At 40.9% G+C, this 24,592-nt stretch overlaps 1 long non-coding RNA gene and 1 other non-coding gene across 2 annotated transcripts; one reads left to right on the top strand and one right to left on the bottom strand.

Moving 5' to 3' along the window:
* Positions 1-8,636: 8,636 nt before the first annotated feature.
* On the bottom strand, positions 8,637-9,333 carry LOC122006236. Its single transcript, XR_006118658.1, has 3 exons — positions 9,071-9,333; positions 8,887-8,977; positions 8,637-8,693 (listed from the first exon to the last, which is right to left on the bottom strand). It is a non-coding gene; the product is annotated as an uncharacterized LOC122006236 (long non-coding RNA).
* A 1,378-nt stretch (positions 9,334-10,711) lies between these two features.
* LOC122039207 lies at positions 10,712-10,817 on the top strand. Its single transcript, XR_006128089.1, has one exon. It is a non-coding gene; the product is annotated as a small nucleolar RNA R71 (small nucleolar RNA).
* The last annotated feature ends 13,775 nt before the right edge of the window (positions 10,818-24,592 follow it).

Below are 24,592 nucleotides of genomic sequence, written 5' to 3'. Positions count from 1 at the left end.
GATTTATAATAATGTACTAACATAAGTATCTAAAATCTTAGTCTAAGCAATAAGCATCTCACACCGTTCTATGTTTCATAATACACAAGGTACCCTACCATGCTTGTGAGATGCTAGCTGCTAAAACTATAGAAGCATGCAATTCTACGATAAGTTCTAGGTTATTCTATAAAGATAAAATATTTTAAAAACTAATTTTGAAAATAACTTTTGAAAGGAGAATTTGAAAACATGTTTTTAAAAACTAATAGGTAGTAAATTTTCAAAAAAGTACATTGATCCTGTCTGAGAGCTTGACAAAACGGAAAGCTGGGAGAAAACCTACTGCTGATGAAGAATAATACCTATAGAATACTGATCCAAGAAACCCAAAGCGGATCTAGGAGAATAAGAGTCACAGAATGCCCTCCTTGTGCGAAGATCCAAAGACGAAAGGAAGGGTTCAATGAAGAAAACCAAGATCTGGAGCTTCCAAAGCTTCCTGCGCACTAGAGACCAACCAACACTATTGTCAGTGACCTAAGACCGGGGTGGGAATCCCTGGCTAGGCCCTCCGATGCTCAAGTCAGTGATCTCTCTTAGTGTGGAAGAAGGAAGAAGATGAACCGAAACTGAAAACTAGGGTTGTGAGTGTGATGAGCCTAAGCATACCTGGCCAACGGAGAGGATTCCCCCTTTTATACCACTTCATATTACCTCCGTAGTCATGAAGTGGACCCCGGTTTGTTAAAATTTGTTATGAGATGGCATAAGCCACGTACTTGTAGAGAATAGCTTTTAAGGAATCTTTTTTGTACCCCAGATGTACCTTCTTTGTCGTCTAGTACCTGCAGAAGAGTTTTGAAACATTTTTCCCGCCAAGTTAGTCAACCTGTTATACGATTACATGAAGCAGATATTTTCATAAGCTATTCATAAATATCCTCAAAATGTTTATTCTCATCCTGTCCTATAAGTTATATTTTATCACCCCTGCTTGGTTATCATGTCTTCACTATGTTATGGACATCTCGATATTATACTATGTTTTGTATCGGTCGGGATTGGCCCTAGGTTTCGTGCAGGCGGGTTATTATTTTTATTTAACACATGCCCTCATCGTCCGATAATATATTATAAATCCTGTACGATCTTGTAGTTGCTCATTCTCGGACGATCATATACATCCGCCCGATATTAGTCTGTATTTGCATGTGCTAGCTCAGACAATCCCAACTGATATTGGCCTTTCTTTCTTAAGGTATATCCCGACCGATATTAGCCTACCCTTCTCAAGATGTACCCCGACTGGTATTAGGCTATCTTTTCGGTATTGGCCTATATATTCTTAAGTGTGTTACCACGTCTGATATTTGCCTACATTTCCTTAAGCATGTTGTCCCGGACGATATTGTCCTATATTTTCTTAAGCCTGATACCTCGACCGATATTAGCCTATCTTTTCTTTAAGATATTATCCCAGCTGGTATTGGCCTATATTCTCTTAAGTGTGTTACCCCGTCCGGTATTTGCCTACATTTCCTTAAGCATGTTATCCCGGACGATATTGTCCTATATTTTCTTAAGCCTGATACCCTGGCCAATATTAGCCTATCTTTTCTTTAAGGTATTATCTCGGCCGGTATTAGCCTATATTTTCTTAAGTGTGTTACCCCGTCCGGTATTTGCCTACATTTCCTTAAGCATGTTGTCCCGGACGATATTGTCCTATATTTTCTTAAGCCTGATGCCCTGGCCAATATTTACATTGCTTAATTCTACTATCTCTTTTCTTTCCCCTTTTCACCGGGGACCTACCTAACCCATATCATACATATTAAAAACTATTCTAGAAAAACACATTCCTAATTTGCATGAGAGATAGTAAGGATAACATTAAGCAAAAATTAAGCAAACAACTAAAATATCTAATTATGCCATATCAAGATCTAAAAGTCACTCGTTAGGGTCATCATCTATGGCACGAAAGTAATTGAACATCCTACGCTACTCCTCCTCAAAGGCATCAACTCAATCAGTCATCTCCTGACGAAAATCCACAAGTTGTCCTTGAAGAGAGTTCTACTGGTCAGTGTAGGGAGTCGAACCACCCAAAAGTGTCATCTCGGAGAAGACTAAAAAAGTCACTGGTCGGTGGAGGAGATCCGTAAGAAGTCCCTTTACCCGCATCAAACATAGTTGTCATGGTGAATCCCTAATCAAAAGGCGGTTGGTGAGGCTCCTTGACTGCAATCGACTCATCCTTAGCTATGGCTTCCTCTCCTACAAGTGGGATGTATCATGGATGGGTCCACTTATACACTAGTCCCTCTATGCTAGTCCTGATCCTAGCCAAAGACAAGTATCTGATCCCAACTAGATCAAAATCAGACAACTATATCAACTCACTTCGATAAACTCCTACCCCTAGGGAAGCAATGTATGCAGTGAGAACATGACACTGGATCATACGAACTTTATTCGAGGTGGTGTACCCTAAATAGTAGATAATAGACCTAAACACCCAGTAACCTAAGTCAAAGTCTAGTTTATATCTCAGTGTGTACATCAGAAAAAGATGCACTAGACGTAGAACTCCCTGATCTCTAGATGATAGAGGATGATTGCAAGACAACCATCTTATAAAGTGTGTTTTCACATGGACTCAGTGGCCGATATTTTCATAAGCCTGATGCCCCGACCGATATTTACATTACTTAATTCTACTATCTCTTTTCTTTCCCCTTTTCACCGGGGACCTACCTAACCCATATCACTAGCCTTCCTTCCAAGTCTAGTCGAAGGAGGCGTAGCCGACTGACTAGACCTAAGTCTATTTTTGGTTTCTTTGCCTATTTTTGGTCATGTATCTGCCATGGTCTCTGCAGTAGGCTCGTGACTTTTTTTACAGTAGTCCTCGTGACTTCTGGTACAACAATCCCGTGAACCCAAGTATAGTGATCCCGTGAGCCCAAGTATAGTGATCCCGTGAGTCCCTTGACCCTTTAAATAGGGTTGTGATCCTTCCTTTCTTCTTCACTCACCTCAGTTCTTTTCCTCCTTATTCGCCTCCCCTTACCGAGAGTATGGTTTTAGATCCCCCTTTCTGGGGGCAATTCTTGTTGGATAAGGTGAAATCTATAGATGAAGCTGCTCCAGCTTTGGATCTAGTTAACTCTTTGGCACGAGAACTGGAGGTTTTTCTGTCGATCACCCAATTTCTAGTATAGTCAGGAATGATCTTGAGGAACAAAATTCATCAAGATCTAGAACCTCAGGCCAAAGAGATGACTGCTTTGTAGATTCAGCAGGCTTCAGAGGTGTTTACACTAATCAAGGAGGTTCACATAACTATCCTGTTGGTGTCGTGGCGGTAGCTGTTATGCAACCGCAAGTGTACGGTTTCGTCGTCAGTAATAAAAATATCAAATCCACAGGGACTATTGATTAAGTACTAGAGATATCGCAAAGTAAGTTATCTAGACAAACCTAAGATTGGTGAGAAAGGAGAGTAAGAGAGAGAGAAGGAAGAGCTCTTGGAGAGAATGAGCTTCGGTAGATGGATTCTAGGATTTCGGTTTCATTATAATTCTAGGAGATACTACATAGATTGCTTAGTTTCTACCCTCTATGTCCATGCTCTTGTAGGAAGTTAGATTGATCAATATCCCTAAGTATTGAATAGAGGTGATCCCTGTGAAATCCTGTAACGGTTAACCCCCCTATCACGAGGGTGCCTCGGTAGATCACAAGAATTCGTGTCTAGTAAATAGCAATAAGGATAAAGGTAGATGGTACGGGTCCCTACTTCCTTATGGAGGAATTGCCTATCCTTTCAAGAGAATGTCCTAGACGTCCGTGAATGGGTTACCCTTGTCACTAGGGCCCCTCGGGTGTACGATCTAGAGCACTCTCTCTACGAGAGCAGCAGTTCCTAAGGGATTGTTTCTCCTTTTAAGGGAGCATCTTAGACGTCTGGAAAGGGTTACCCCTGTCACTAGGGTACCTTGGTCAATACGCTCTAGGGCGTCCCCTTTGCGGGATTAGCCATCCTCCACATCAATCAACAAAGCATGAAATATAAATATGTCACACAAGCATGAACAAGGCATGAACAAGTCATCGAATAAAAATAAGATAAATCTACATAGTTCTACATCTCCATCGCATTACAAGTACTCCCTAATCCTAGAAGAGGATGTCTACTCCATTGTGAGAGAAGAACAACCCTAAAACATAAAGAAAAGCATACTTACAACCCTAGAAGAAGAGGAAGAAGAGATGCTTGATGATTCCGATGTCTTGGGGATGCTTCCTTGCTCCGGAGATGGACGGATCGTGAAGTGACAGCGGTGGATGAAGCTCGATGGCTTTCTCCGAGGGGAGGGACGAAGTCCCGAACCAAAGATGAACCCAAGAATTGGGTTCTTGACCCTTTTATACGCTAGGGAACGGGCGCCACACGGGCCGTGGCATGCCCGTGAAAGGTTGGAACGACCACGCCTTTCCTCCCTTCTGGTTGAGTGGCACGACCGTGTGAATCCGCACGGCCGTGTCTTCCTTGACTGCTGGTTGTGAGGCACGGTCGTGCAAGATTGCACGGCCTTGCTTTGCTTCCTCTATGGAGTGGACACACGGCCGTGCAAGGTTGCACGGCCGTGGCCTTCTTCTTCTCTGCCCAGGGTCACACGGTCGTGTGGATTCACAATGTCGTGACCTTCCTCCTCTCTGGAATGCTGCTTGGCCACGGGTTGATTGGCACGGTCGTGCCATTCGGCACGACCAAGGCCCTCTTCAACTCTGGATTGCAAGCACGACCGTGCCATTTTGTACGGCCAGAACATGCTCATGGCCACATGACCGTGTGGCCTTGCACGGCCCAAGCTCCTGTGTGCCTTTTTTCTCCATTTCCGCTCCAAATAACGTCCTGTCAACAAGAAAATAAGCAAAGAGCATATCTCCAAACAAAAGAGTATTTATGATGAGTATGCACTAAAGGAGACGATTATGCAAAGAATATGTGTGCATAAATCAAGTGAATGTGCGCTAAAACATGCATAAACAATCATAAGATCTACGCATATCACACCCCCAGACTTAAACCTTTGCTTGTCCTCAAGCAAAACCCGCAATCTAGATTCATGTGGTTAAATAGTGCATCATAATCTCTAGCAAGTCAACCTAATTCTATCAAATGATTTCATTGGTGAGTAAGATACAAAAGTAGTTTAAGTATGACCTAAGTAGTAGTCCTCCATGCTCAATGTGAAAGTGACCTAGATTTATCAAGTTCAATCCCTAATTTTAGTCAAATCGTCATAAAATTGTGTTCCTTATGCTTCCGGCGATAGACACTTACCTACCACACGCAAGGTTCGTTCCTCTCAAAAATGCTATGCATCATCTACACAAGGTCTCAAAGTAATACTCAGTATCAAGAGAAACATAGCATTCATTTCCCCAGTAACCTAACTCGGTCTCAAAGGGGTGAATTGTTAGTTTCCACTCACGACAACTATTTTTTATCCCTTATTTTTTTCCCATTTTTTTTCTTTGAATGTTTGCAAAGTATCAAACTTGAACAAACCTTCATTTTTTTTTATTTTTTTTAATTTTTTGGGATTGATTTTTCCAAATGAGCTTACATGATCTGAGTTTATCCAGTAACCAAAATGTAGTTGAGAGGTCACCATAGAAACACAAGTACTAGTCCAATTCTATGAATCATGACTATTTTAGAGTTATCAACCATCAAAAATAGGCATAGTGTATAGAGATCCTAAAACAAGGTCAATACTTAAACTCTTATAGTAAAAACATTGTTGACTTCATGCTATCATAGATAGAAAAAGATAGATCACTAAACATACTAGCACATGAACCACATAAAATCTAGAATAAACATGCTAGTATTTTGTAATAAGGAACAAACAATCATAATATGATATAGAATGCAACTACTAAGCAAAAAGAAATAAGTAAAAACTGAACTAAACTAAATGCATCTAATGCATCCCCCCAGACTTAAACTTTTCATTGTCCCAATGAAAACTAAAAACAATGTGGAGGAAATTTAAAGTAAGAGAAGTTACCAAGTGATGAGACATTCATGTTTTTAAAGATACTCCTCTATCCAATGCTCACATTCCTCCACAACTTTGAAATCTACAAAAATAAGATAGACAAGAAAAATTAAGTAGAGGGTATGATTTATTAGCAATGAAGTAAAAATGAACTATAAAGAAAACAAGGAAAATGAACTTGGGTTGGCTCCCAAGAAGCACTTGTTTAAGGTCATTAGCTCGACCACCTCATTAGATTCATCGAAATCTCACTCTTGGAGGGGTAAGATATTTTAGAACCCTCTTACCAAGGGCTCTTATTATGGAGGGAGCTTTTATCAAAAAGTGAAGAATCACTCTCTCCATCTTCGTCTTCTTGGAAATTCTTTCAAGAGGTCAAAGATGGTTCAGATTGAGCTTCCAATTATAGCCCCCATGAAAATCTACACACCCAAAAGAAAAACATACCTCTCCCAAGCATAGTATATTAGATGGAAATAGAACCTTATTAATATGAATTAATTATGTATCAAAAATTGAATCACATCCAATAAAATCAATTATAGGTACATCTATGAAATTTTCTAAAAGATCACTAAGAGTACTCACCTTGCATTGTTGAGATCTACCTGAAAGTTCTAAACAATGGGATGTGACTTCTTCAAAATTAGGAATTGGTTTTGGTTCTAGCTCAGGTGGAAGTGGCTCTAAAAGTAGTGATTCTTAGGGCTTTGCTTCTATTTCACAAGTCCCTACACATTGGTCCACAACATGCTCAATCCTTGCAACTCTCATAATCTCAGAAGGTTGTGTGGACAAAGGAGGTGATTCTTGAGATGTTGCTTCCACAACACAGCTCCCTATACTTCCTTCCATAACATCATCATCAACACAAGCACCAAAAAATAAACCAACTTCCATATCCTCAGTGGGAGAATCATCTGTAGGAGGATCATTAACTTCATTTGCAGTTTTTAGTTGATCTACCACATCACATTCATCATCTGAAAATTCAATTTCCTCATAACACCCTGTAAACCCAGAAGGTAGATCTGAAAACTTGTTATCCGCTGCATTATCATCACAATTCTCATCTGAAGTCCTCATCTTCATATACTGTCACGCCCCCAGAAGAGTCCCTGTCCGAGAAAATTTCGGCAGCATCTCCCCTGTACGGCGGACAATCAAAATTTTCTACAAGCACTAAATACTCAGCCACAGGCGGCTGGAATAATAACAGTAATAAAAATCAATCACCACGCAGTTTATATATATATATTCAGCCTCTGGCTGACACAACCACGCAGTAATAATACTCTGACTCGAAATCAACCCTACTCAACTACACTCGTAAAGCCCAAATCCGATTTTTCTTACCTCTTCTGCCGTCCAGGCAGGCATGTAGTAGAGTAAATCCAAATCATACGAAAAGTCCATCCAACGGAAAGATTCCATACAATATCCATATGTAAGTCCAAAACAAAACTAAAATAAAGTCTGATAGCGAAAAGCTAAAATGAAACAACTCAAAAACCAGCAGCGGAGTAGCACTACGTGCAGTGGGGACTAGCGACTGGAACTCCCTCCTGACAGCTGAAAATAACAACAATGGAGGCGGGTGAGTCCAACACTCAGCCAGTTGATATGCAAAGTAAAGAAACAACACCTAGCACTAATCATGCGTATCTTCTGATAAGAAAGATAAGAATGCATCTGAAATAAACAGGAGAATACTGTACTAACCAGTCCCGAGTATAAGGTCAAACAGTCCGAAGGGATAAGGATCTGTATGCATGTCAAACATAGGTATACAAACATATAAATGCAGCAAACACAAACACAAGCAATAAATGCATCATGCATATGATGCCAATGATGCGTCCTGGTCACCCCTGACGCCAGTCGATCATCTCATACAAAAGTGAGGCCGAGTGGGTAGGGCTGTGACAACCGTGCACTCTGTCGTCACTACTGAGTGACCGAGTGGACGGGATGCTGTCGGAGTACACCTATCCTCCTACCCCAAATCATAGATGGGGGAGCGCAATGCTCTCAACTCCCGGTACTCAAAGACGGGGAGGAATCCCTGCCGGATAACACGTTGTGTCACACTACCCATGAGCGGACCAACGGTGCCTAACAGAGTCCCTGCTGCAACACACTCAGCCTGAATCGACCACTAACCCATGAGTGGTGGTGTGTGCAGATCCATGTAACTGGCGATGTGCTCAACAATAATGGAGCGGACTATCGCACAGCATGCAATCATGCAAATGATGCATGGCAATAACCATATAAACATCCTGACCTAATCCATATATATAGAAAAGTGCACCCTAGGTCAACGAATCATATCGAATCAAAGGTACACAGAAGGTATAAAAACCTAGGTCCTGAACATGGTCAAGCATGGCATATCACTACCCCTATAAGCATGTACAAACAGGTAAAATATACCTGAGATGCAAAACCAATCAATCAATCAAGCATGTAAGATTTGGGTAGTGATTAACCGAAACAGATAAGAAACACAATTAATGCAACATGTTAATTTAATTACTAAGCATATCAAATGACATAAGTCAAAAGTACCCGCCTCCGAAAATAGAAAGGTCCGATCTGACTCCGAGATACTCGTCTCGCGTCAAAGTCCTGTGTTAAATCGCACAGTTTAGCTAATTCAATTTTAAACAAATAGCTAAACTAATTCCTAATCCACTGACCAGTTAGGGTTAGTTACATTAACCCCAATTACACCGTTATACAACTTATAAACCTAAATCAATAATTATTGCTAACACAACTAGCAATAATCTAACACAAAGATCGAAACCATAAACCTTACCTCAAATCAACCGCTGCTAGACCAAGCTGCTGCCGGAAAACAAAACTCTACTGCTAGCAAAGATTAATTGCTGCTGTAAATCAAAGGGTCGCTGCCAACAAACCTAATGATCAAATAATTATCAATTAATTATGTGTCAATTTATCCTTCACTCACATAAATATTAAATCACCAAATTCCTTACCCTAATACTGCTGGATCAAGGTTTGTGGCTAAAGTTACTGCCGGATCCAGTGATTGCAGCAAGGTGGGGGTCAAAATCTCCACTCAAATACTCCTAACCACATTGGCAGGTTACTCTCTGGTGAAGAGTGTCACTGATTGGAAACCGTAGCCTACTCCAGTGAGTGGGGAAATCGGCCGGAAACTACGGCAGAAGATGCCGCGGCAGTGGCACTGTGCAAAGGCTAGGGCACAGCTCTCCGGGAAGATGGTGCCTCCAAGGTCAGCAGAAACACAGTGGAGGAGAGGAAGAAAGAAGCTCGGTGCGTCGCCAGCGGCTAGGGCTTCGGCAGCAGAGGAATTAAGGCCTCGGCGGCGGATGTTGCGGCGCCGATTAGAGCAGGGAGAGGAGAAGAGAAGAAGTCCTCGGCGTCGACTGTGGTGGCGCCACCGGCGCTAGGGCATGGAAGAGGAAGGCGTCGGGCGGCAGTGAGGAGAGGCGCCGGCGAGTAGGGCAAGATGCGGCGGCGGCGGCCGACGCTAGGGCACAGAGAGCCCTTGTGGCCGACGCTCAGCGTCGGCTGGGGCGGCAGAGGAGAGGAGGAGAAGGAGAAGAAGTGGCCGGCGTTTTTGTGCTCTCGGAGAGGAGGAACCGCCGGCCGGCGGTTAGGGCAAGGAGGAAGAAGGAATGCGGCATCGGGATGGGCTCGGTTGCACGAGGGAGAGAAACGGAGGGATTAAGGAAAATAAAGAAAAATATAAAGAAAAAGAAAAGTAAAAAGGAAAAGAAAAATAAAACTTTTCCTTACTAAAACTGGGTAGCCTAAACAGGCTTTTCCGGGCCCCATCTTGATCCCCGTTAACTCATCCGTACGAACTCCGAAAAATTCCCGAAAAATTTCTAAAAATTCCGAAAAATTCCCTTATTAATATTTGCCTATTTTTCCGGTATTTTACATATACATCCAGAAATCTACACTCAACCATTTTTGTATCACAGAATTTTCCAAGATCTTTATCTTCGTTAGCCCCCACTAGCCTTTGTGGAAAAGGAACCCTTAGTGAAAGTCTTTGGAATGGTTGAGCATATGGCTGAGGTTCAAATTGCTTGTCTAGTGATGGTCTGATCAATCGTTGAGGGAAAGGTACTTGTGGTATTTGGGAACCTCCTGGAATAATGGAACTGAGTTCATGTGGTCTTCTATTGTTCTTCTCCTCAATTCTATACAAGTCATTTTTCAGAAGTTCTTCATGATTCTTGCCTCTCCTCAACTTACTATCATTACACTTTTCACTAGATCTTAATTGTATAGGAGGGGGATCTTCTTTGAACCATTTCGAAACTATGCTCTCAATCTTTGCCCCCAAATGTTTGAACTCCTCATTCTGCGACTTCCGAATTTCGACATTCTTGGATGGTTGAATTGTATTTCGTTTGACAGGCTCTCTAGTATTTATGGCTTGCACTTCTTGAATATTTGAAGGAGATTCCATCCAACTTTTATCTGACCATTCTTGGAGATTCAATGTCACTTGATCAATCAATGTATATGCTTCGTCCACACTTTTATTCATAAAAGAACCTCCAGCTGATGAATCCAAATAACATTTATCTGAGAAAGAAATTTCCCTATAAAATATGTGCAAGGTAAGCCATTTTTCCAAGCCATGGTGAGGGCACTGCCTTTGTAGACTCTTGAATATGTCCCATGCTTCAAATAAAGATTCTCCATTTGCATGAACAAAATTTGTGATGAAACTTCTCATGTAGATTGTTCTGCTTGGAGGGAAAAAATGATACAGAAATTGCTGCTCCAATTGTTCCCAACTTGTGATGCTTTGAGGATGAAGAGAATATAACCAAGTCCTTGCTTTATCCTTGATACTGAAAGAAAATGTCATCAACCTAACTGCACTCGTTGACACTCCTTCATAATCCACCAAATCACAAAGCTCTAGAAATCTCTCAAGGTGCAGATAAGGACTTTCTGATACTTCTCCTCCAAATTTGACCTTGTATCATGGAAATTAATTCTGGGTCTAGTTGGAAATTTTCTGCTTCAATATGAGGTTGCACAATGGAAGACATAAATCTTGCAGAAATAGGTGCCGAGAAATCTCTTAAGGCCCTACTGACATGTTAGTGCTCATCGAAATAAAATGAGTAAAAATAAAAATGAAGAATTAAAGTTAAAAATAAAATGCTACATGAAAAACAAGAAACAAAATGCATAATTTAAATTGCTAGAAAAAAATGCAGATTTTTTTTTAATTATGAAAATGGAAAAACCCAAAGCTATTCACAAGTCTAGATTAACTAAATTACTAATCTACAAATGTTAATGTGAACAGTCCCCGGCAATGGCGCCAAAAACTTATTATGCAACTGTAAGTGTACGATTTCGTTGTCAGTAATAAAAATATTGAAACCACAGGGACTATTGATTAAGCACTAGAGATATCGCAAAGTAAGTTATCTAGACAAACCTAAGATTGGTGAGAAAGGAGAGTAAGAGAGAGAGAATGAATAGATCTTGGAGGGAATGAGCTTCGAGAGATGGATTCTAGGATTTCGGTTTCATTGTAATACTAGGAGATACTACATGGATTGCTTAGTTTCTATCCTCTATATCCATGCTCTTGTAGGAAGTTAGATTGGTCAATATCCCTAAGTATCGAATAGAGACAATCCCTGTGAAATCCTGTAATGGTTAACCCCCTGTCACGAGGGCGCCTCAGTAGATCACAGGAATTCGTGTCTAGTAAATAGCAATAAGGATAAAGATAGATGGTATGGGTCCCTACTTCCTTATGGAGGAATTGCCTCTCCTTTCAAGAGAATGTCCTAGACGTCCGTGAACGGGTTACCCTTGTCACTAGGACCCCTCGGGTGTATGATCTAGAGCGCTCTCTCTACGAGAGCAGCAGTTCCTAAGGGATTGTTTCTGTTGAACCCCGTGGTTGTTTTGATGTGATCAACCAAGTTAGTTAGATCCTGCTTTGTGTTTGATCTCTGTGTCTGAGTGTGAAGGAGCTTAGGAGCGCAGAAAGTCTAGCGGAAGACGCAGCTAGCGAGAAGGACGGCACGGGAAGGGAGCCGACGGGCTCGGTGCGTCCGAAGGACGAGAGAGCTGCGGAAGAGTACACCGGTGGGCGAGAAGAATGTGCGCAGTGTTTGAGGGACGTTAAGCCGGGGAGGAAGGATGCTCGAGGAGAAGGCCGGAAATTGGGTTTGGGTGAGCCCTATTTCAGTTGGCTGGAATCACCCAAAAGAACAGAGCCTCGGAAGTCAAAGCAAAGAAGAAACGGAGGTGTGAAGACTGCTCGAGGCGCCTTCAACCAATGTTGAAGGCGCCTCAAGCTGAGGCGCCTCAAGCCTCAGTCTGACACGCCTCAAGAACTGTGGTGCCTTAAACCTGCTTTGAGGCGCCTTCATCGTGGTCAAATGTGACCGTTCGCAGCGGATAGAGTTCTATTCGCTGCACTGAGTTGGAGGCACCTTGGACCCTCGGGATAGACTTTCCAGGAGCTATATAAAGGCCCCTGGAGCTAGGAAATGAAAAACAACTCAAGCAATCAACTGTGTAGTCTTTCCTAGCAATAGTTCTAAGCTTCCAAAGTGTAAAAGTCTTCTCTGCCTTCAGAGAAGGAGATTTTTCTAGTGCGCGCTTTTCATCGCCTTGGATTAACAACCCCCTGGGTTGTAACCAAGTAAATAGCTGAGTTCCTTTTCTGTTTCTATTAATTTGTTATTATTTACTATTGATTTTATTTTGAGTTGAAAACTCCGAGGAGGGTATACTTTATTTTTCAGAAGCAATTCACCCCCCTCTTGTCGGCCTCCGCTGCACCTACAATTGGTATCAAAGTCAGACCGCCTCAGAAGGACTAACCGCCGATTGAAGCACAACGATCAAGATGATGGTCGGAGCGAACATTCATCCCTCGAAGTTCGACGGAGACTTCGTAACATGGAAACGCCGAATGGAGGTATTTTTTAAAACCGACTTCGATATTTTACTAACTATGAAATATGATTTTGAAGTTCCAAAAGACAAAGAAGTGCATCAGTGGAGCAAGAAGGAACAAGCCGAGCTTGTCGCCAACGGAAAGGCAGAATTCCACCTGCTTAGAGTGCTGCCACCACAAGAGGTAAGTCGGATCGGAGGTTACGACTCCGCGAAAGATCTCTGGGAGAAATTCATAGAGCTCCACGAAGGTACCTCGGAAGCAAAGCTAGCGAGACGCGACATCCTCTGGACTCAACTTACGAACCTCCGGATGAACCAAGGCGAGAAGGTAGCGTAACTCCAAGCAAGGATCAAAGAGCTAATCACGCAACTAAACAATCTTGGAGAAGAAGTAACGAACCGAGACTCGATACGGTATGCGCTCAACGCCTTCCCCAGAACTCCAGAATGGGCGTCCTTAGTAGATGCATATTACATCTCTAAGGACTTTGAGATAAGTACTTTAGAAAATTTGTTTTCTACTTTTGAACTTCATGAATATTGAGTTGCATAGCCCAATGGAGTAGAGAAGACTAGTCAGAACATTGCCTTAAAGGCAAAAACAAACGCTTCTGACTCTGACGCATCGATTGACGAAAATGAAGCTGCGTTAATGGTAAGACGTTTTAATAAGTTTTTCAAATCTAACAAATTTAGATCGCAGTCGAGTAAACGTCATCAAAAGACAAGGATAATCTGTTGCTACAATTGCAATGAAGAAGGGCACATCAAAGATGACTGCCCGAAATTGAAGAGCAAACAGAAAGAAAAGGAAAAGGTAAAGTACAAGAAGTCAGAATCCTCCAAATACAAGAACCTGAAAGCGACATGGTCAGACTCATCCTCCAAATCAGACCTCGAAGAATTCTCAGGCTTAGCGCTAGTGGCAAGCCATCAACTGGAAGAAGAGTCAAGCTCAAAAATGAGCATAGATGAAGGGGGAGGAACTTCAGATGAAGAAAGCGACGATGAAGGGGAAGCATCACCGAGTCAGGTAAGTCAAGTACGTAATCTAACCCCTACTCAATCATTTCAATTCATTAAATCTCTTTCTAAAGATATATTCAAATTAGAAAAAGAAAATGCTGAATTAAAATTGAACCTAGCAAAAGCATGCCCACTAGAAATGTATGATAATCTAAAATTAGAAAATTAAAAATTAAAAGTTGAAATTGAAAATTTGAAAAATTGAAAAACGATGATGCATGCGTAAATAAATTTCCAAAATCAAAATTAAGAATTTATGGGAAATTAAATTGGTATATTAGAAAATATCAGGGACAACTTAGGAAAGTTCCCAGAAATTATGTACCCCCTAAATTTCTGAATAATCCTGTAGGAAGGAACCTCTATTGGGTTCCGAAATCTGCGCTAAATTAATTTATTTAATTAAGGCTTTTAGAAGCAAAATTAAATGTTAAAATTTTTTTATGAAGCTTTGTCTAAAGGAAGTGGTTGTTGTTCCAATAACCAAGAAAGCCTAGTGCCTTGCCACGATCTGGAAGCTGAAATATTGAAACAAAATATTTAATTAACTTTTTGAAAAAGCATTAAACTAGAATTAAATAATGCTTTGAAAGTTTTTTAAACATTTTTGAAAAATTCTGAAAAATTAATTTTGACTTAGAAATTACTTTAAAAATCTTTTTTAAAAATTCAGTATACTTAAAAAAAATTTGGAAAATTCTAAAAATTAATTTTGACTTAGAAATTATTTTTGAAAAATTCTGTTTTTTTAAAATTTTTTTGTAAAATTCTAAAAATTAATTATGACTTAGAAATTATTTTGAAAAATTCTAAAAATTCAATTTATTTAGAAATTTTTTTTGGAAAAATTCATCTTGCTCAGAAATTTTTCTAACTTAAAATTTACTAAATATTTTGTATTATTATAACCCCGTTTTTGCTGTGAACAAATGGGAAGAGAAAAGTACAAGTTTGAGTTTAGGGGGTGAGAATTTTTTAAATTTAAAAATATTTTTAAAAAAATTCTGCTTAACTCTTAATTGAGTAGTTGCAATTTTATTTATTGCAAATGTATGCTTAACATGTTAGTTTAGTAATTTTATTTACTAGTCTATTTTAACCCTAACTTGAACTTGAGTTGATGCACATCAAAAAGGGGGAGATTGTTGAACCCCGTGGTTGTTTTGATGTGATTAACCAAGTTGGTTAGGTCCTGCTTTGTGTTTGATCCCTGTATCTGAGTGTGCAGGAGCTTAGGAGCGCAGGAAGTCGAGCGGAAGATACAGCTAGCGAGAAGGACGACACGGGAAGGGAGTTGTCGGGCTCGGTGCGTCCGAAGGACTAGAGAGCTGCGGAAAAGTACACCGGTGGGCGAGAAGAACGTGCGCGACGTCCGAGGGATGTTAAGCCAGGGAGGAAGGCTTCTCGAGGAGAACGCTAGAAATTGAGTTCAGGTAAGCCCTATTTCGGTTGGCCGGAATCACCCAAAAGAACGAAGCCTCGGAAGTCAAAGCAAAGAAGAAATGGAGCTGTGAAGACTGCTCGAGGCGCCTTCAACCAATGTTGAAGGCCCCTCAAGCTGAGGCGCCTCAAGCCTCAATCTGAGGTGCCTCAAGAACTGAGGCGCCTCAGACCTGCTTTGAGGTGCCTTCAGCCTGGTCAAATGTGACCGTTCGCAGCGGATAGAGTTCTATCCGCTACACCGAGTTGGAGGCATCTTGAACCTTATTGGAGGCGCCTTGGACCCTCAGGATAGACTTTTCAGGAGCTATATAAAGGCCCCTGGAGCTAGGAAATAAAAAACAACTCAAGCAATCAACTGTGTAGTCTTTCCTAGCAATAGTTCTAAGCTTCCAAAGTGTAAAAGGCTTCTCCGCCTTCAGAGAAGGAGATTTTTCTAGTGCACGCTTTTCATCGCCTTGGATTAACAACCCCCTTGGTTGTAACCAAGTAAATAGCTGAGTTCCTTTTCTGTTTCTATTAATTTGTTATTATTTACTATTGCTTTTATTTTGAGTTGAAAACTCCGAGGAGGGTATACTTTATTTTTCAGAAGCAATTCACCCCCCTCTTGCCGGCCTCCGCTGCACCTACAGTTTTTCCTTTTAAGGGAGCGTCTTAGTGTAGGGTCTTTCGGGCCACAAAAACCGCTTTTTGCATTGCAAAAACCCCGAAATCCCATGCCACCCAATCCGTGTGAATATTAAATTTTCATGTATGTGTTTTCTAATCCTAGATCTACTTTAGATCTACATGTTTAGGAGTTTATACCTTTGATGCGAAGCCCTTCTCTTATCCCGCTCGTCCAAGAAGATGCCGGATCTCAAGGGTGTCAAGTGAACACCCCTCTATGTGTATCCAAACGAACAGTTAGGTGGAGAAGAAACCCTAGAGTGTGCTAGCACTCTTTGAGGGTTTCGACCAAGGAGGAGGAGAGGGAGAGAAGAAGAAGCAAGGAGGAATAATAATGATCGATTATCAAATAAGAGTAAAAAAAATGGCTTAAGTATTTTCATCTAATGAAAATACTTAATGCTCATTAACATCATTAATGAGCCTCATTAATGAGCCTTAATGAATATTTAATGAATATTCATTTTTCATTAAATGGCCATTTTGAAACTCATTCGAAATTTGAATCTAAAATTCAAATTGAATTCCATTTATCATTGAATTCAAAATTTAATGAATATCATCATTAAGCCTCACTTGAGTCTAACTCAAGTCTAACTCAATCAAGTCTTAATTAATCTAATTTAGATTACTCTTAATCCAATTCGGTTCATCACATGAACCCAATCCTCTTGGTTCATCATATGAACCGAATCTCCATCTAATTGTCCTTTGTGTGTGACCCTATAGGTTCTTGTAACGTTGGCAATGCTCCTAAACTCATTTAGAAGCATAAGTAATGAGCGGTATCTAGCAACACATCACTACTACCCAAGTTACAAGAATGTTGAGATCCAACATCACCTTGTGACTACTAATTGTGACTCTTCACAATACATGACAATGTCCTTCTATCCTTGACATCTAGATTGATCAATGTGAGGCATAGACCGTGTCATCCTCTAATCAATATAAATCTTGAACTCCAAGTAGACTCACTCTAAGCAAATAAGCTCAATATCTCATATTGACTCATTTGGGCATGGTCATGCACTTAGTGGTCTCACTCTATCAAGAATAATGATGTCACTCCCGTCATATAAGAGGGATAGATCTCATCTACATCACTCACATCCCTCCGCATAATTTGTTACATACCCAGTAATCGCCTTTATAGTCCACCCAGTTACGGGTGACGTTTGACGAAGCCAAAGTATGCAACTCCTTATATAGGGAACCATGGTAACTTCAGGTCCAAGGACTAGTAGTCATACTAATAGCCACATGAGAAAGTATATGACACTCATATAACGATCTATGATACTTTTTCATGGCGGGTCATTCAGTATACAATCTCCAATGCATACCCATGTGTCAACTTGATATCTCTATATCCATGACTTGTGAGATCAAGTCATCGAGTTGACCTACATGCTAGTCTCATCGCAATAACATTGTCCCTGAATGTTAATACTTGACTAGGATTGATTAAGAGTAGCGTTCCCTATATCATCTCACTATTGGTTCAACCAATCGATTGATATAGGTAAGAACCTTCTACTCAAGGACGCTATTATACTTAGTTATTTGGTACTAATACAAGTAAATATAATAACCAAAACAAAAGCCTTTATATATATAGGAATATGATACAATGAGTCCATACAATAATCATCATATGATTGGCTCTAGGGCTCTAACTAACACTTAGACGTCTGAAAAGGATTACCCCTGTCACTAGGGTACCTTGCTCAATATGCTCTAGGGCGCCCCCTTTGCAGGATTAACCATCCTCCACATCAATCAACAAAGCATGAAATATAAATATGTCACTCAAGCATGAACAAGGCATGAACAAGTCATCGAATAAAAATAAGATAAATCTACATAGTTCTACATCTCCATCGCATTACATGTACTCCCTAATCCTAGAAGAGGATGTCTACTCCATTGTGAGGGAAGAATAACCCCAGAATATAAAGAAAAGCATACTTACAACCATAGAAGAAGAGGAAGAAGAGATGATTGATGATTCCGATGTCTTAGGGATGCTTCCTTGCTCCTGAGATGGACGGATCGTGAAGTGACGACGGTGGATGAAGCTCGACGACTTTCCCCGAGGGGAGGGACGAAGTTCCGAACCAAAGATGAACCCAAGAATAGGGTTCTTGACCCTTTTATACACTAGGGAGCGGGCGCCGCACGGGTCGTGGCACGACCGTGCAAGGTTGGCATGACCACGTCTTTCCTCCCTTCTAGTTGAGTGGCACGGCCATGTGAGTCCGCACGGCCGTGTCTTCCTTGGCCGCTGGTTGTGAGGCACGACCGTGCAAGATTGCACGTCCATGCTTTGATTCCTCTCTGGAGTGGCCACACGGTCGTGCAAGGTTGCACGGCCGTGGCCTTCTGCTTCTCTGCCCAGGGTCACACGGTCGTGTGGATTCACAATGTCGTGACCTTCCTCCTCTCTAGAATGCTGCTTGGCCACGGGTTGATTGGCACGGTCGTGCCATTCGGCATGACCAAGGCCCTCTTCACCTCTGGATTGCAAGCACGACTGTGCCATTTGGTACGACCGGAACATGCTCATAGCCACACGGCCGTGTGGCCTTGCACGACCCAAGCTCCTGTGTGCCCTTTTTCTCCATTTCCGCTCCAAATAACGTCCTGTCAACAAGAAAACAAGCAAAGAGTAGATTTCCAAACAAAAGAGTATTTATGATGAGCATGCACTAAAGGAGACGATTATGCAAAGAATATGTGTGCATAAAGCAAGTGAATGTGTGCTAAAACATACATAAACAATCATAAGATCTACGCACATAAGTAGCAAGGCCTAGATTGTCCACAAGCTAAGGTGGATGCTCTGGAAGCAGAGCTCAAAGTGTTCAGGTAGGAAGTGGATCGTTTCATGACACGTCTGAAGGGACTTGAACAAGTTTGCACCTCCTTTGTTCATGAGACCACTCTTTTTCCCACTTTCTCCCAAGCGTAAAAGAATATACTAGCTTTTCTAAGCGAGGAGGAGGGGGGAGGGCAATTCCGTTGGATGACAGATTTTTCACCCTATCCCCCTGCCAGGTAAAATATTCCCACTTCTCCAACCTGGCCGGGTTTATTTTCAGATGGGTTGAAGTTTTCTGAGAAGTTCAAGGGCTCACGTTCCAACGGGCTTCCCTTTAAGTCTGGCCGAAGGAAGTATCAGCCGACTGACTGGACATAAGTCTATGTTTAGTTGAGTTACATAGCTGGGGCAATGTTGTATGCTCGATCAGGCTTTGCCTGCTAAGTACATGTAATACCTGTTTGACTATATAAGACTAAATGCTCAAATGCAATCGATGTGTTATATTCAACTAATCCCTTTAACCTCGGATGATGCAGAATTATCTTTTATAGATGTATTAACTCAGTTGATATTGGCCTGTCTCTTATGCATGTGTTGACTCGGTCGGCATTAACCCATCTATTATGAACGTGGTAACCCGATCGATATTAGCCTGTCTGTTGTAGACTATGTTATACCGACCGATATTAGCCTATCCATTATAGACAAGAGTATCTCAACCGATATTAGCCTGTCCATTATGGACAAGGTTATCCCGGCCGATACTGATTTCCTTTTTATGATGACACTAGCTTGGTCAATATTTTCTACATGATTGACCCTTATTTTCTCCCCTTTTTTTCTAACTAGGGATTTGTCAGATCTAATCCATCTCTATTTATTGCCCCTAGTAAACTATGCCCCTTTTCCAGCATTTTCTTGATTATGATTGGTCTTTCCACGGTAAGAGAATGTTGGAGGCGCATAACGAGGTGTTACCAACTCCTGCATTATTCAATTTGTCGTGTCCATCATCAATGCCCATTTATGGTCATTTGACGTGTGTCTTTTCTTTCCTCTGTAATACCAACGCTGCCACACTCCTATAATCAACAGTGTCTGTTGAAAAAAGGTATTCCAATCTGGCGGTGGTTAGACATTCTTTCAACCCTAAACCCTTCACTTTCTTGTCGACTTTGCCCCTTCTTCTTTGCCTTAGCATTTTCTTTTTTTTCTTTGACTGCACTCTTTTGATCCATCTTCACGCCTGCCATTTTCCCGTGCTCTTCTTTCTTAGTTCTCAGTAAGTAACCTGTCGCTTCGTTAACCTTTACTTCTGTCTATAGCTGAAGCAACAATAGCTCCTTGGTATACTCAAATTTCATCTTCTTTCGACAAGGATGCTTAGCTTGCTATCCGTATGTAATATGAAATTCCTGAGGAATATGATATCATAATCCCTGAACCAGATGAGCATCCTCACCATCCTCCTGCTAACTGTGTGACTTTATTTAGGGATCAATTGATAGGGGGTTTAAGGTTTCCCATTCCTCCCTTTCTAATTGATGTAAGCCAATACTTTGGCATTCCCCTTCAACAATTTGTGCCCAATGCCTTTCGTTATCTGTGTGGCCTGTACATGTTGTTTCGTACACTTGACATTCCTCCTACTCCTCAAAATGTTTTCATGTTTTCCTATCCAAAGTTAGCAGAGCCGGGTGTTTTTCTCTTCCAGTCTTGGACCAAGATGGTCCTTTTTGATGATATGTCTTCTTCTCTTAAAGGCTGGAAATCTCGTTTCTTCTTCATAAAGTTTTCCGGACCTATTCCTTGGTCTCATGCTTGGAAATCCTCTTTACCTCCTTTGCCTGATGTTAAGGAGTTTCACCTTCACCCGTCTTTTCCCCTTTATTGTGAAAAATTGCTATGTCATCGTCTTTCTATTACTAAATGGATGCAGAGCGATCTTCTATATTTGTTTGGTTTGAGCCCAGTCAGATCTAAGATACGCGACTCCTTAGGTAAAATTTTGTCTCCTTTTCTACCAAATTTTACTAACTAAAATATTTTTCTACCATGTTGCGTAGTGGCTGGTTTTTATGCTGCTTTGATTGACGAGGAACTACGTCTGGAAGAGGCCCAACTTCATGCAAAAGAGCAAGAGCTTCTTGCTGCCATTAATCCACCACCTTCAATTGAAGCTTCGGTTCTACCAGTTGAAGCTTCTAGTTCTCAAGTTACTCCTGACGTTCTCGAGATTCTTCCAGCAAGAGTTCCTTCTATCACTTTGCCAACTGCTCTTTCATCAGCCACTTCTCCCTCCGTTGCTGAGCTTACATCCCCTGTAAACTCAGAAAAATCTCTTGCTGAAATTGCTCCGAGAAAACGCCCGGGACGCAAACTAACTAGAGTCCCCCCTTCTAAAAGGAGACTCACTCTTCCTGCTGAGGAATCACCCTCAGAAGGTTTTTCTTTTGCTGCCCCTTCTTCTAATGAGCCTACTTTGGCTGATTTATATCCTTCCCTTCTTTTTTCTTCTCTTCTCTTAGCAATACTGCCCCTGGTAGTACTTCTTTTACTTTTCGTTTATCTGTTTCAGAATTTGGGTCCTTACCTCCTTCATTCTCTTCTTACTTAGTTTTCGCTCCCCCTTCTATCCCAACTTCCTCCTTTTCTACCACTTCCTCTTCTATCCCTGTTCTTCCTATACTGCTAGGAGGCTCTTTCTCCACTACTCGAGAGGAAATTCATCCTCTCTTTGGAGAGCTTCCCCCTTCCGAGACAATTGATCAATTCTCACATGAGGAAACCAAAGTATGTTTGCTATCACTACAACAAAAACCCTCATAGACATCGGTTTTCCACCGGTGTCTATTACGTTTTTGACCGATATCTATGAAGTCGATGTAAAAGGTCTGCCATTTTAGACATCGGGTTAAAACCGGTGTAGTATCACTTAACGACACCGGTGTTCGAATCGGTTATTAACCGGTGTAGTATGACTTAACGACGTCATTTCATCAACGGTGTAAAACAGATGTAATATTATATGTTAATAACACCAATTTTGGCAGCGGTATACGACCGATGTAATATTAGTTAATAACACCGGTTTTGCAGCGGTGGAAAACTGATGTAATATCGGTATTTTTTAACAGCACATTGATTTCCGAAACAATGAATACAATAACAAAAAAAAATACACAAATATTCACAAATTACACAAATATTCTTCATTCAACAATATCCATAAAATACACAAATATTCACAAATTACATAAATAATCTTCTTACAACAGTATTCTTAAAATACACAAACATTCTTTTTACATCAAAAGCTAATAGATATCAGAATCAAGGTTGAGCATTCTTTTAACAACATATCAAGGTAGAACCGCACTTCAAATGTAATCTAGCATGCATTCAGCCCACTCGAACCGCACTTCATCAATTTCAACTCTAGAGTACTTGAGATTTGTAAACTGTAAAAACACATAAATAAAGGGCTCACCACTGCATCCTGTAGAGGGCTTGGCAGGAATCCACTCAATAAAGGAAGTGGCTCCAAGTTCAACAATGCCTTTGTCTCATCATGTGCAAGAAAATGGCCATCAGGGAGTGAAATCTCAATGAGATTTTCATCGTCGGATATTGAATTCTCTTCATCCTTTTCAGATAACTCAGTGCCCATGCATGGAGCCTTACTGGTCAGCTAATACTCCGATCCTTCAGATTCCAGTGATGCAACTTCTGAGCCAGTAGCTGCCTTCTTGTCTGCAAAACTCTGTGATGATCTCCGGGCTTTTCCAAGCTGTTTGATAGCAAATAGAGCGGAAGGGGAAAGCACAAGCACGAACAGAGTAAGAAATGCTGAAATCGGATGATCATTGCAAAAGCCCCAAAGGATGAGGAGCAGTAGACAGAGTGCAACAGCCACGCTAGTGTTACTGGCAAAGCAAAGAATTGCCATCTGATAAAAAAAAATGTTCTAACATGAGCAATGCTCCAATTCGATCTAAGAAATTCCAAGAATAACAGAGGAACTCAGATCGACCTGCATGGAAAAGATAAAGGGGAAACACTTGAATGCTTCTGATATGGAAAAAAGGTAGTGGAACACAAAGAAGGGAGATCAGATACGTAGAAAACTCATAGAAAAACTAGTTTTCAAGAGATGAAATGTAGTGAAAGTTGTGCTTTTCTCCCTACTGGTGAGGCTTTTACCACACTTCACCCTTCCCGGGGCTCTTACAGGAATAGATTACTCTCACCAACATCTGGGTCTTCACTGAGGGCATCCCGTCGGGTGGTCCTGTTCCTTCCATATTTGGGTGGCAAGGTCTTTCCATTACTTGATGCCAAGCAGCTTGGGCAATGCCATTCTGCTTTAGGAATGTCTTTGCTGCCATAAGATTGAAGACATTTCAAATGGTTTCCTTTCTCACAAGCATCACAGACAAGCAAACTTTCTGTATCTGAAATCACATTTTTGCATATCTGGCAATTTAAAGAAGCATTCATATAGTCACTTGATGGAGGAATCCAGTTTGGGTGATCCAGAACCTTCGATTGCAATATCCTCTGCACACTCTTACCAATCTCATTGTGATTGGTATAAAGAGAAGGTGCGTGGAAGAATGCCAAGCCTTGAGTAGGTTGATGTGTAATATGCAGGCCTCCTTGTCCTGCTTGAACTGTAGAATACTTTATTTCCTGATTTTTCATCTGATGAGAAGATTGGCTAGCATTTGCACCGGCAATACCCTCTAACCTAATTGAAATATGATCCAACAATTTGTTTGGTTGGCTAAACCTTGACACAACAACAACAGATGGTGATTGCATGGAAGAGATGGTTCGGATTTTCTGAGGTGGATTTTCAAATGCAATAGAAAACAAGTTAAGCATGAATGAAAATATTAGGACATGTCCAATATTACACGTAGGGAAACCCCAAATTCCAAACAATAGAGAAAAGGATTCACAAAGGAAAAACTAGCCTTTATATTTATGCTAAAAAAAAGGATTGAGCCTTTAGCAGACATGTCTTACCAGTATACCAGGCCACACTGCTTGGTACCAAAATAAAAAATAATTAGGAAATAAACACAATTACTGATATTAGTACCACAATGCTATCTCTGACTCATATAATTATCTGTTCTTTATTGAACTGCAACTATGACTAATACTAGTTCACATAAAACTTCAGTAAAGAAGGCCAAAATATTTTAATACTTTTTAGGAACTTGATAAATTTAAGAAATTAAGCAAAAAGGAAATAAGAAAAATGATAATGCATTAATCAAGTATTCAAGCCATAACAAAGCAAAGGATGTCAGAATTTCACAGCATTGATAGATAATACGGACAGATATGGTCTAAAGATTTTACCTTGATATTGTGTCAGATAAGATGGTCCACTAGGTCTAGCATTTAATCCATTATGTGCTGAAGGCAAAGCCTTATCACGGGAACTAGATGAATGTTTAATGGTATTGACACCAGCTTGCGCATCACTAATCAGTGACTACTTCAAATTAGGGGCAGCAAAGGCTAGCACAGGAACATGAGATATAGTTGAAGAATTATGAAAGCCTCCAGAGGATGTTGGCATAGGACTCTTGTC

Source organism: Zingiber officinale, chromosome 1A, assembly GCF_018446385.1.
Source record: "Zingiber officinale cultivar Zhangliang chromosome 1A, Zo_v1.1, whole genome shotgun sequence".
Classification (NCBI taxonomy): Eukaryota; Viridiplantae; Streptophyta; class Magnoliopsida; order Zingiberales; family Zingiberaceae; genus Zingiber; species Zingiber officinale.
The sequence above is the reverse complement of the archived record's forward strand: the minus strand, read 5'-3'. Positions and strand labels throughout refer to the sequence as shown.